We start from the raw sequence: 13,173 nt of genomic DNA, 5'->3' as shown, positions 1-13,173 counted from the left end.
CCAGGCAGAGAAAGAGGAAGGATATTTCAGGCAGAGGGAGCAAGATGTGCAGAGGCAAAGTTCTAAGAGGGTGTGATGTTGTTGGTGACTGGTGAACCGAACAGTGGAGTCTAAGCATATGCTGTGTGCATGTGGTTTGGAGGGTGGGAAAGAAGATTAAAGTGATAGCTGGGGCCAAGCTTGTCAGGGTCCTTATCTGCTATGCGGAGCTAAGCAGTTTGTACATTTAGCTTTCAGAGTGCTGAAATGTATAAGAAAAGTACTGACATATTCAGATTTATTTCATGGGAAGAGAATTTTGGCACATATATGGATTATGGACACAGTGGAGGAGAGAGACAGGTGGCAAAGAGGCCAGTTATGAGACTAAACTGTAGCTATGAGATACAGAAGAAAGGCTAGATTCTGGGAAATAAGAAAAAAATAGAAGAACCTTCTGTGGATATGATAATAAATTCAGTTAAATTGTACATGCCAGGAAGAGATATACAATAGGCAAGTTGAAAAAAGGACTTTATCTTGGGAAAGCAATCTCTGCCTTGGATGGAGAACTAGGAGCCACTGGCTTAGAAGCCATGGCAGTAGAGGGTAGGTAAGATTACTCTAAGGAGAATATATAGGCAGAAGACAAGGAGGCTGGGAGGACATTTGAACAATACAGGAAAGGGAGGGACAATTGGAAAAACAAGATCTCAGAATAGGCAGGAGGGCATCGAATCTGGTACCTGAGATAAAAGGGATTCTCCCTAAAGAGGTGTCCTGTATTTGAAGAAAGATGAGAATTGACAAGCTAGAATACTGGACTTAAGTAGTTTGAGAGTAGGGATTATTTCTTTACTTACATGTTAGTCCTTTGTTGCTCATAAAACATTGCCTTGCACAAAAGAAGTCCATAATGAATGTCTGTTGATTTACAATAGTTTACTCTTTTTGCATGAAACTCATCTGTTTATCTTTCTTACACTTCATTTCTTTCCTTGCAATATTTATGAGGTCTAATAGGTCTAGTTTCCTATTCTGAATTTCCTGGTTCCTGGGCGATGGGCTACTAGACACTTGTCACTCAAGACGTGGTTCATAGAGTTGTAACATCAGTATCACGCAGGAGCTGAGTGCAAGATTGTGCCTCCATCCTAGATCTACTGAATCAGAATCTGTATTGTAACAAGATTCCCATGTGATTGGAGTGTACATTACAGCTTGAGAAGCACTGGCCTATAGACACCTTTTCGAATCCTTTTGTTCAAAACTCATTATTTTTTTGTTCTTTGCTTCTTCATTAGGCCCTCACTATGGCTTCTACAAGATCAATTTCCAGGAACTGTTGCCCCATGAGGAAGTTTGATATATTTAATTTTATAAAATTACAGATGAGCTTGTACTCGTTTAACTGAAGTTCTTCATGTCATTATGAAAAATTAAAAGATCTATAACATATTCATTTTATAATCACACAAAGAAAACCAACACTGATATAAAAATATTATGTTGCACAGGACCCCAAGGGTTTGTGTTAGATATAACTTAGAAATTCTCAGCTGTGCATCTGCTTTGTTGCTGTTTTCTCTCTCACTGACATAATTTCAAGGTCACCAGTTCCATCTTTTATGGTGTGAGGAGTAAATCAGACTCAGAAGAGAAGGGCAAACTTTCCCTGAAGAGCTGGAATTCCAAATAGAAATGGAAGCAAAATACTGGAAGGGACAAACCTAGGGATGCATGTACTTTCTATTCTCCTGCTCTTTATATGAGAGCGTTTGGCTCCGTTTCTGGTGGGCACTGTGACTGTGAGGTTTTGCCTATTCCTTCGAGTTTATTGTTTTGCTTCACACTTTTAAAATATTTGCAACCCAAGAAGAACTTGTGTAACTCTGGGTATGAATGCATGACTATAAAGATCTTCTGAGAACAGTTTATTAGAAATAATAGATTAAGTGCCATTTTCAGTATTTCCTCTGGTATTTGATTTATGTTATCACCACATAAACAGTACTGGTTAGACTTGCTTATAAAAAAATTGAAAATAAAAATTTTCTTTCCTCAGAATTATTGCTTATGTTTCTAGAGTCTCAAAAGAAACCAAGTTGTAGTCATGTCTTGACAATGTCCAATATGGCTGGCCTTTCTATTTTACTGATGTCATTTATTTTCAACAAAGGAGTAAATTCCCTCTTCTTGGACTAAAATGTGTCTTGAAAAGTAAAAGAAAATTATGCCTAGTGTGGAATTTCAAACCTGAGTGCAAAACATCTGAACGCTGGGTGTTCATCTTTCTAACAAGCTTAGCAGATGGATGGGAAGTGATGTTTGCTGTTTATTTCCTCAACATATCAATATGTGAGGATGTGGTGCAAAATATGGTTTTCCTGCAAATGAGCAAAACCATGCCAGAAGAGTACAAGCAACATAGTTTGTACTCTGGAAGAACTTTAGAAATTGGAGGGCCACTATTAACTTAAAATCTTTCCAATTCTTTTTTACTCATCAAAATCTTAGAACTGTTGTGATCAGGGTTGAAAGGACGCAATTGTTTCTGCTACTCATCTAACCATTTCAAGAACACTTAAAGGGTTCTTTCAGGCAAGAAACACAAGGACAACTGAAATCTATCTGTATTCATGGCTTTGAATTTTTTTAAAAAAGAAAGAACTGTAAACGTAAGCCACCAAAAGAGGCAGTTCATATCAAGTGATTTTTCCAGGATTTTAGTGGGTATTTTTGTGACCAATGACCTTTCTTTGGCTGTCAATCAGTTAAGTATTAGGCCACAATCATGGTTTAATAGCCAATTGGCATTATTTGAGAATAGTTCTAGAATTAGTCATGGCAACTATATAAGGATTTTTGCAGGAGTGTCACACTGAAAATTGGGGAGCTATTGGGAAGGGAGAAGTGGCTTAGTAGTATACAAAACCTGGAGAACGGTCTACTTATTTTTTAGGATAAGTAAGACTTAGCTTTTTTGTTAAATTCTTGGTGCTAGCCCAAAGCCTTCTCCTCTTCTTTTGTTAATTATTGTTTCTCAGTGGCTTTTGTTCTCATGATATTGATCATGGGTTGCCTACATTTCCTGAGAAATAATAAAAATTCCTCCAAGCTAAGTTGTCTTATCATCCCAAGAAGAATAATGAAGTAGATTAAATGCTGAAAGATTCACGTTCCTATAGCTTGAGGTTAGACATTTATAGTCATCATCTTGCTACTAGTGACCTATAAAATTTTAATCTATACCTGGGGCTGGGAAAACCAGATGCCTTAGATACTCATTGTATAGCTTATTCTTGGTTGCAGGTTTCCATCATGTTGGTGCCCCTGGGGTAGGGAAGGTATATTCTAAGCAACTTATACTAGGAGAAATATTTTTATCTCAGTTCTTGAGTTGAGAGCAACACCTTTAAACTAGAGGTAGCACTATAAAATTTTGCCCCAAGAACTAGTGTTGGACTTAAGCTGATCCCCAGGGAAATCTGACCTAGGGCTGGAGAAAGAGTCCAGCACTTTCAGGCCCAATGTGATTCCTTCTTGCTAAAAAGCAGACAGAAGACTCTTTGTTTCTCAGTGAGTTCACAAGATTATGTTATTGCTATTGCAGTGGATGGAGCAGAGGTATCTGGTCTTTGCAAAGGATTAAATATCTTCCCAAATTCTATTTTGTGGCTTCCAATCTTTCTACTCTGTTGAACTGGTCTTTGTGAAAGCACTTCATTCTACAAAAATATTCTGTGAAGTGAATGTAAAGATGTGTCCTGTAGTGGATAGAAGACTATAATGGATAGAGGACTGCATTTCTTGTTAGGAAATCTGGGTTCTAGACCCAAATCTCTCTCCTTGGTAGTTGTTCACTTGGCCAAGTCACTCAATTTCTCTGACACTCATGTCTGACATTTGTAATAATGGAGGTTTAACTAGCTGTCCTATCTATGGACCTGTGTTTTGATGGTTTCTCCCACATTCTTCTTAGTAAGAAGTACAAAGAAGCTAACTGTAGAGACGGATGCCTGTTGTAGGCAAAACAAGAGGGAGAGACTTTTCAGTACATCTAAATGTTTGGTATAGAAAGTTCTTTAATAAAATCCAGAGCAGAGAGAGGATGACTGTGTCTTAAATATGGTGGGGCTAAGGTTATTATTTCATATAAACTTGGGTCACAATCAAATAAATGGAGGAAGAGGAGTCCATCAGGTAGATTAGACAGGTGATCTTTGGAAAGAAAGAAAACCAGGTGATGGCAAGGTGTGTTTTTAACCTAGTTTAGAAGAAAACCAACCATATCTAAAGGGAAGCCCAGAATCATTTTTTCCTGGACCAGAGATCAACTTTAGTCTTGGTAGAACTGGTTTTCAATGAAGCCAGCAGAACAGAGACAAAAGCCATGGACATTCAACTGATAGCTATGTGAAGCTGTGAAATGTACAAGATGAAAAAACTGGGAATACATAGGGCTATCCAAGCTGGAGAACTAGTAAGGCCAGTTAATCCTCTGGAATTCCTTTCCGGAGGTTACTAGAGGCACACCTGGTAAGGAAGAAAGGAAGAGGCTGGTGGTTGCATTATACAAGTTTTGCCGAGGACCTTCTAACTCCCTCATCCCATAGTTCCTGATGTGTCTCACTCATTCAGTGCTGACCACATTTTGAAGTGTAAAATGTGAATGACAAAATCAGACCATACAGTAACAACAGAAAGTGGGCAAGAGTTTCTCAGTATTTCATGACCTTAAAAAAAAAAAAAATTGAACTTTTTGCTGAAAAACATTAACAAGAAGTTAATGCAACAGAGGCCCTTATCTCTGATCCTTAGAGAAAAGTTGTGCAATGGTTTGGCATTTTCTGCTTGTGACCCAGAGCCACATCCAGGCAAATTAATCTTAGTTTTCAAAATCATACCCTCAAAAGGGAAAGAGTAAAGAATGGTATAAGGACCAAGGTAGGAATGTGAGCACTGGAGACTGGGTGGAGAGTCTATTTAAGCTTTAATTGTATTCCTTTTGTTCTTCATTTCCCTGTGTCCCTGATGTCAAAAGGGCCAGCTTCACTGTTGTCATCATCCTAGCCCACTGTCTTCATTTCTGATTTCTACTGGGAAGTACCACTTGCTTGGATGACTCATTTGTATTTCTTTTTCTAGCTTTCTGGTCTACTCACCTCTTTGTTCTGGATGTGTTCTTAATTTCTTTCACCCAGTTCCTGATCTATACCCATTTACCCCTCAGTGATTGGCCCTGACCCACCTGTCAGGAAAGAGGGATTTGGACACTATGTTGCCACATGATTGATGAGATGGTATATGAAGAAGTCCCATTCCAGTTGAATAGGTGAGGGTCCTCACAGACAAAATGGCCATAGCAGGTATTGTTATTCTTTCAGCAATCCAAAGTTCTCCTTTGGAGGTCAAGGGCTGCCTCAGAACAGCACGACTGGCCAACTGTGCCAACACAACCATGAAAATAACAAAAACAGAAAAAAATTCCTTAAATTAAAACCTTAATAATCTCCCCTGCACATTGGGGGTTCATGAAATTAAATCAGGTTGACACATAGCAAGAAATCAAAAACTGTGAGTTTCCTTCTTCTCTAAGAGGGAAACACTTTAAAAATGCTTTTAAGCCTCTCACATCATGACTATCACATCAAGAAGTCAAATATAGAATGCAAGCCCTTCAATGGCACTTACCTGACTTATGGTGGAAAAGGCTTTTTCTTTCGTGGTCAGAGGAGGAGAAAATCTGACGGTGAATGCTGTGAAATCCTAATGTAATTATGCCAACAGTGTTCTTCACCTATGGCTTGTGATACTCATATTAAATTTCTGTCAAGTATTTATTCTTACTGTTGGCACTGTGAATATGAATCCATTCATGTTAACCTTTAATCCCATTTTACAGCTAAATAGTACTGTTAGCTGCTTGATTACTTCTCCAGAAGGAGGGATTTCTACCAGTCCTTGGACACGTGTTCAGGATAAGATTCAGGATTCCTGGCTCTGCCAAAAGTGATCTCTGGGATGTTCCCACTGAGAAGACTTTGGATGCCAGTTTTCACATTTAATGCACTGCAAACTCTTAGTGACTTTTGGAATTTAGTGAGGATCAAGAGAGAAAGTAGAAGGAAACCAGACAGAGAAGGAAGAGAGCCTGATGGAGAAAATCTGCTGACTTGATAATGGTCTTTCATTATAGAGTTCATGTTTTATATCATTTGGTCTTTCAAACTACCTTCTCTATTTAAAGTGTTAATTAATTCCTTTATTCTTTTTGGCCATCAAAGACCTATGTAATTGATGTTCTGAACTCCCTGAGATGTAAATCCTATGTTTTCTTTCTCTAAAGCAGAGTAGTTAACCAAGCATTTACTCACAAGTATCTTTTTTTTTTAAGTTAACTCATTATGCTAAAATTGACTGTTAGTGTTTTTGTATTATTAAGAAAAACTTCCCAAACTTTATTACAGGTTTGCAGATCTTTCGGTGTGTGAGGACCTCAGACTGATAAGCATAAGGCTGAGGTTGGTTGTTTTCAATATCTTCTATATGTATTCATATATATGTTTATATATATATATATATGCACTTATATATATAGTACAAAAGTCTTTCTTAAAAGAAATCATAAAACGAAACCTCCATATGTAAAGTAGCTAAAAATATTGCTGAAACCGCTGAAGAGCACTCTAATTTTATCTGTTACTGTTACCTCTTTTAATTTTTTTTATGTTTATTTATTTGAGAGAGAGAGAGAGAGAGAGAGAGAGAGAGAGAGAGAGAGAGACCAAGTGTGAGCAGGGGAGGGGCAGAGAGAGAGGGAGAAACAGAATCGGAAGCAGGCTCCAGACTCTGAGCTGTCAGCACAGAGCCCGATGCGGGGCTCAAACTCATGAACTGTGAGATCATGACATGAGCTGAAGTTGGACATTTTACTGACTGAGCCACTACAGATGCCCCTGCTACAATTACCTCTTAATTGCTCCAAATGTACCTCAACAAAACTCTTGGGGTCTAAGGAACATAATTTGAGCTCCATCAGACTAAGAAACAAAAAGTGAAGGAGGGAATTTTAACAACTCATTGATGCAGTATTCTTATCCCTCTCTCACATGCAGATAGTAGGTAACTGGGCCAGTAGTAAATGGGTCAAAAGATAAAGAGAGTTTCCCTTTGCTTATCCACCTGTGAATCATTCATATGTTACTCATGAAGACCGAGAATTTGACTCCCTCTTCCCCATCCTATTTATAGAGGACTCTAGCCTGTGATCATATCTGACAGACCTGCTCCAGATCATTGCATGAAGAAAACCAGAATATACTCATTCTCAAAGTTCTGTATTTCATTGACTTATAGAATTAAGAAATATGAGAGACTAATACGGGCTTTTCAGTGTTTCATTTTGTCAAGAAAGGATACTTCTAAGAGCAGCCACTGAAGGATACTCAAGAAGCTTCACACTTCATAAAAGACAGGACATTTTAACAACAAAATATTGGGGAAACCTCGGTCTCAGAATTACTCGAGTCAATATTCACAGTTAATCGAATGGAGGAAAGAACACTTTTCTTTTTGGAATAAGACTCAAGAGTGAATCCCAGCTCTGCCAATTATTCCTTATATGACACTGGCTGAGATAATTAATATTTCTGAGGCTCACAAATAAAATCACGCAATGAAATCACGCAGCCCACATGGTTTTCAGAATGCAACCAATGAGTAGTTTTACATTCCTATGCTGTTTAGTACATAGTAGGTGCTCAAAAATATCCATTCCCTCCCTCCCACACCCTTTCCCCCCTACTCATTTTACTCACCTCAGAGGATTGTTGTGATGATTGAGTAAGACAATAACAAGAGAATGTTTGGTGAACCGTAAGGCATTATTTAAATGTAAGTTTCATGAGACAGAAGGTGCTTTGCTTTAAGCACATGCATTTTCCTTTTCATAAGATGTGTAATATGTGGTGCAGGAACCCTCAGGAAAAAAAAACAACAACAACAAAAAAATAACTAGTGCCTTGTCTGATGCCTCCAAGACTCACATAGCCCCTGGATGAAACTGTATATAAAATGTAGATGTTATTTTAATAAATACTGTCCACATAGTGAACATAGTGTTTCTTTTGCGTGTTTTTTAAACAAAGAACTTTAACCAGTCAGCTCACAGATTTTCCTGCACGGTAAACTCTATAAGGTGTAGTTATAAAGTCCACTGGAGTTATAAAGCGTTTGGAGTTATATTGCATTAAGCACTATTGCATTCAATCTCACCAAGCTATTAAGGTGTTTTATAATGGGATGTAAATATTTATGACCTGTTTGAGAATAACCAAAGAAAAGTGCTTTTCATTATTTTACTTCGTATCCTATTAGCCAGACATATCTTTTAGTGTTTCAACACTTTCATGGCTCAGGAAAGTGATGTCAGCTTTGGTGCAGTATGTGGTTGGGAAGGAATCTGGTTACTTTTGTTACTGTGTCAAATTGCCTCCAAGCTGCTTCACCTGACAGCCTGCCTGGTGAGCTAAAGCCAGAAGAATTCTTCTGTAGACGCATCATGAATAATAATCGGCTACAGCTAAGAAAACACTCTAACTTTTGCAGGGAAACCTGGGAGCACCACATTCTAAACTAGGTTTGCATATCTCTCAGAGTTTTAAGTTGAGAAAACGCATTTCTGCTTTTATTCTCTTCCCTTGAAGAAAACTTGGAAAACGGCTGCACGTGTTTCTTCGAGAATGAAATTCTGTTTTCAGAAATCAATCTTGGTTCTGAAGTTTTCGAACACATCACTATTGTATTAAGTGGAAGTAGTTAATTTAAGTGAATTGAAGCTCTTGCTCCTCATTACAGGATATAGGAAAGTCTGGAAGATGCACTTTTTATTAAGGAAATAAGAAAAGCTGATGCTGTTTTCATGATCACACACTGTACTTGAAAACATCTAGTTATAGAAAAGAGGGAAGGTTAAATATTCAAAAATGACAATTTAAAACCACTTTGTTCTCAAATCTGTCACTACACTTTTTGTCAGATAGGTTTAAATCCTGGTAATTGGTTTATGCCAAAGGACAGAGGACAGTCATTTCAAAGCTTTCCTGTTCACAGACTGTTAAATTGCCAGAAATAACAATCACAACAAAGTGACACATAATTTAGAAAGAATGTAGTGCATGCTTCTAATCAGAACAACAATGACTACAAGAAAACCTACTAAGAGCAAGTATGGAAATGCCAGTATAGTGTTGAATCTAGCAATGATCACACATAAAAAGCAACTGTTTGACAAGGACAGCTGTGAATGATCTATGTGTCCCACACCCTCCCCCTCCCCCAATAAAAAAGATATTCTCATTGGAAATATGGTTACAAATATAAATCACTGATTTTTTGCAAGACCGTGACGGCTTGGTAATAAATATCAAATCAGTCCATTTTAGATCTGTAAAAGGATTCTTTCAGATCTGAAGACTCCAGAGCAACTGTGAAGCTGTCTTTATTCAAATCCTTTGAAATTTAAAGCGGTGATCTTAGACCACCAAGAACTGTAAGACATGCCAACTGATGCTTATAACAACTTAGCCTTCCTGTTCTTCATATCTGATTTTATTAAGTGTCTGTCAAAGAGTATATTTAACTTTCATGTTTCCAACAGGAATTCATTGTCTTTAACTTTTGTTCTATGTTTTAACAGGCAGATAATGAAAAGAATTATTTGCATGTTGAATTTGTACCTCGGGCAATGAAAAGAGGTCTGAAGTTATTGTTGTGGTGTGACTTCCCTTCCTAAGAATAAATTCTATCGGAAGAGGTGGGGATGTCATAAAAATGAGGTCGAAAAGGAATTTTCAACATGATTTTGATGGGCAGATAAAAGCATTTACTATTATTTATAAAAGAGGATCCATTTAAAATGGACTCCTTCTCAATGTAAGGCAGTTAAGAACTTAAAAGGAAAACAGGGCTACTTTTATGTAATTGAGATGTTTCAGACTATATGAAGAAATCCTTTCATTTGCAACTCAGCAGACGAGACCTGGCACACCCCAAAGAAAATTGTAATGGAAATTAGGAGGCAGTGAGGATGATTGAAAACAGATAACGCTTTGCTTAGAAATAGCAAACTACAAAACTTATGTCAATAAGATGCCATTGCAAAAACGTATTGTTTTTAATTTATTGTCAATACATTTTTTAGAGTTAAATAAATTTGAATTCAATTCATTACTTAAATAAAACAAAAGTTGTTGTTTTCCAACCATGTATATATCAAACTTTGAAACTGGGTGGGTCCCTTCTGCCAATTTGGAAATAGGCCAGTTTTGACTTGTGACCTCTGACACTCTCATTTAAATATTTTTAATGCAAAGTTCCTGCAACATCTTGTCCTGGTGAAAAACAGTTTCACCAACAAACAACAAAAGCAAATGAGGAAACTCCGTAACTACTCCTGTTACTTTTCACGCCCCACCATTTTCTATTTCTGAAATGTTCTCACTCTGGACCGTTCTATAATATAAATATTTTATTTTCTATTCATTAGAAAATAGCTGTAATGGGGCAAAATTTGCATATTATAAGATTCCCCTATGCAATTCAATATCTTTTAGTCAATTTATAGAGTTGTGCCACTTAATTTTAGAACTCCATTTATATTTACATTGTTTTAACGTTTCTGTTTTTTTAGTATGTTCATACCTGCTTGTCTCTGAGATAAGAAAGGTTTTTGATAACTGGATAAAAGAAGAGGGGAAGGATGTTATAGGCAAGAGGATTAGGATTCATTCATTTATTTGGTCATTGATCCATCCATTTATTTTAGAGTTATAAATATAAGTTATATTCAGTCCTTAGTATGAACCAGACATGGAAGTGAGTACTTGCAATGGATTTTTCAATCATAATTTGGTGGGTAGACAAACAATTTAGCCATATTATCATCATAAACATGACAGATACTATCACAGGAATATGCAAATGGCACAATGGTAATGCAGAGAGCCTAATAGCAAATAGATCATGAAGGGCTTCCTGGAGGAAGGGCATTTTGAAGGCTAGGTAGAGTCAGGCAAAGAAGAAAAACAGTGCTAGAGTATGAGGTGAGGCTGGTGGAAAAAAATGGACCAGATCCCAGTGGAGCTGTGAGAACAGGCTCACAATAAGTTTTTGTATGTTAACGAGGAAATTCAGATTACTTATTAGATTTCCCTGGTTATAATGATTTAAGAAACATTGTATATTGTGACAGCTTTCTGGAGGGTCACTGGATGGAACTGACTGAATATCATTGAGATGTTAATGTGAGAAGCTAGCATTCTCATTTTATCTTTCAAGATCAGCATATGATTATATGTATTTTTATAATGTTTATTTATTTTTGAGAGAGAGAGAGAAAGAGAGTGCAAGCCAGGGAGGGACAGAGAGAGAGGGGGACACAGAATTCGAAGCAGGGTCTAGGCTCTGAGCTGTCAGCACAGAGCCTGATGTGGGGCTCGAACTTATGAGCTGTGAGATCATGACCTGAGCTGAAGTTGGATGCTTAACTGACTGAGCCACCCAGGTGCCCCTGATTATTATATTATTAATTCAACTTCCATATAATTTACATTTAGTTCAAAGTCTCTGTGGGAAAGGGGGTGGAGAAAGAGAGAACACTGATGGCAATTGCTAGTAAGTTTAATATGGAGAGAATTTCTAGCAAAGGTTTTTCAATTTCATTATTTAAGTCGGCCCTGATCATTATTCCGGGATTTACTCCCAAAGTCAAGGCTTTAAGGAAGCTGACGGAGGAGAGTCAGTATGGACCCCAGGGGCACTAGACTAACACCTTGTCTAATGTGGGGCTATGTATTCTTTGGGTATTGACATTGCAGATCTAACATCTGCTTAGACACTTTGTGTGCTTCTCTGTATCTCTCATAACCAAGAAGCCAATGGAAAAAACCTCAGTATGTGTGGTTTCAGCTGGCTGTGGATAATTAGGATGTCTGCTTCACGCTCTGACCCCCTGGGAAGAGAGCTGGCTCAATCCATTGGAATGGATTTTGTTCTGCTAGTGTAACATGATGGTCAATTACTGCCCATCCTGTTCAGCAGACTGTTGTCTCAAGATAACAGCAACCTACCTGGAGTCTTTGACTTGTCCATCCTCTGCCAGAAATGTGAATGCCATCCTGGCCAGGTGAATCTCTTTTATCAGGAAATATAATTGACTTCATATAGATGGCTACCCTCCTGGTCGAATAAAATCAGCATTTCCAATTAAGACCCAAAAATGGTTTCACAAAAAGTTTTCCTCAGAGGAAGCAAACTCTGAAAGTGCTTGCTCTTTTTCATCACCTGAGTCTACACACCAGGAAATGCTTTGGATGAAGGTGGAAAGGCCAATCCCTCTTATCTAGTCTGACACTAATAAAGCCGTTAACAAGGTCCAACTGAAGTAACAATGGATAAGGAAAGAAGAGATGAAATCCTTAAGATCAGTCCTATTAAGTTGGACAGATGTCAAGTTTAATCAACCAGGAGGCCTTAAGGGCTTTGGCAAATGTCTTTTTTTATATCTTACCACTGTTTTCAGTTGATGCATCACGCTGTTTGCATAGATATAATTATCCTTCAAAAATATTATATAATCAGGAAGTTTTTATTTTTCTATTAGTTTTATTTGCACTATATAATACAAGAGCATCCTAGTGCATTAAATTTTTTTAATTTAAGAAGGAATGTGCATACAAAGTTGTTTTTTTTTTTTTTTTTAAGTACACAACAATTTATATTTAAGACACCCAAGTATAGTTGGGTACTATATTTATTTATGGTTTGAAGAAAGTGATTTAATGCATGCATCTGATAATAGGTAGATCTATTAATGCCCTTTGTTAACAAAGTAGGACACTTCTTTTAACTATCATATAATGGATTTATTGACTGTTGACTCTCTCTAGCAATTTCTTTCTTTACTGTCTGATACCTGAGAAGCTAATGTTTCACAATTAGAGATTTGTTTCTTTGTTTTGAGCTTCACGTGATAGTAATCTTTTAAAAAGTCACATATGAGCATGTACAAATTTACTATATCCCTTCCTTATAGTATCTTCTTATGGTTTCAGGACAGAGCATGTGGATAATGGGCATTAGCAAGGATGGAGGTGGTTAAGTTAGAACTGAAGGAAAGAGATGAGCAGGGAA

General features: G+C 37.3%; 1 long non-coding RNA gene across 2 annotated transcripts in view; it reads left to right on the top strand.

The window, feature by feature from the left end:
- Positions 1–8,006, top strand: part of LOC121030535 (uncharacterized) — an 88,184-nt gene extending 80,178 nt beyond the window's left edge. Inside the window, exons 2-3 of one of the 2 annotated variants that reach the window (XR_005790287.1) lie at positions 6,450–6,503; positions 7,397–8,006. This is a non-coding gene — a long non-coding RNA (uncharacterized LOC121030535). Of the gene's footprint in view, positions 1–6,449; positions 6,504–7,392 lie in introns of both variants that reach the window. The other variant, XR_005790286.1, reaches the window with a different exon arrangement.
- The last annotated feature ends 5,167 nt before the right edge of the window (positions 8,007–13,173 follow it).

Source organism: Herpailurus yagouaroundi, unplaced genomic scaffold (assembly GCF_014898765.1).
Source record: "Herpailurus yagouaroundi ecotype Mexico unplaced genomic scaffold, PumYag 140, whole genome shotgun sequence".
Lineage (NCBI taxonomy): Eukaryota > Metazoa > Chordata > Mammalia > Carnivora > Felidae > Herpailurus > Herpailurus yagouaroundi.
Note: the sequence above shows the minus strand (reverse complement) of the source record. Positions and strands in the feature narration are given on the sequence as shown.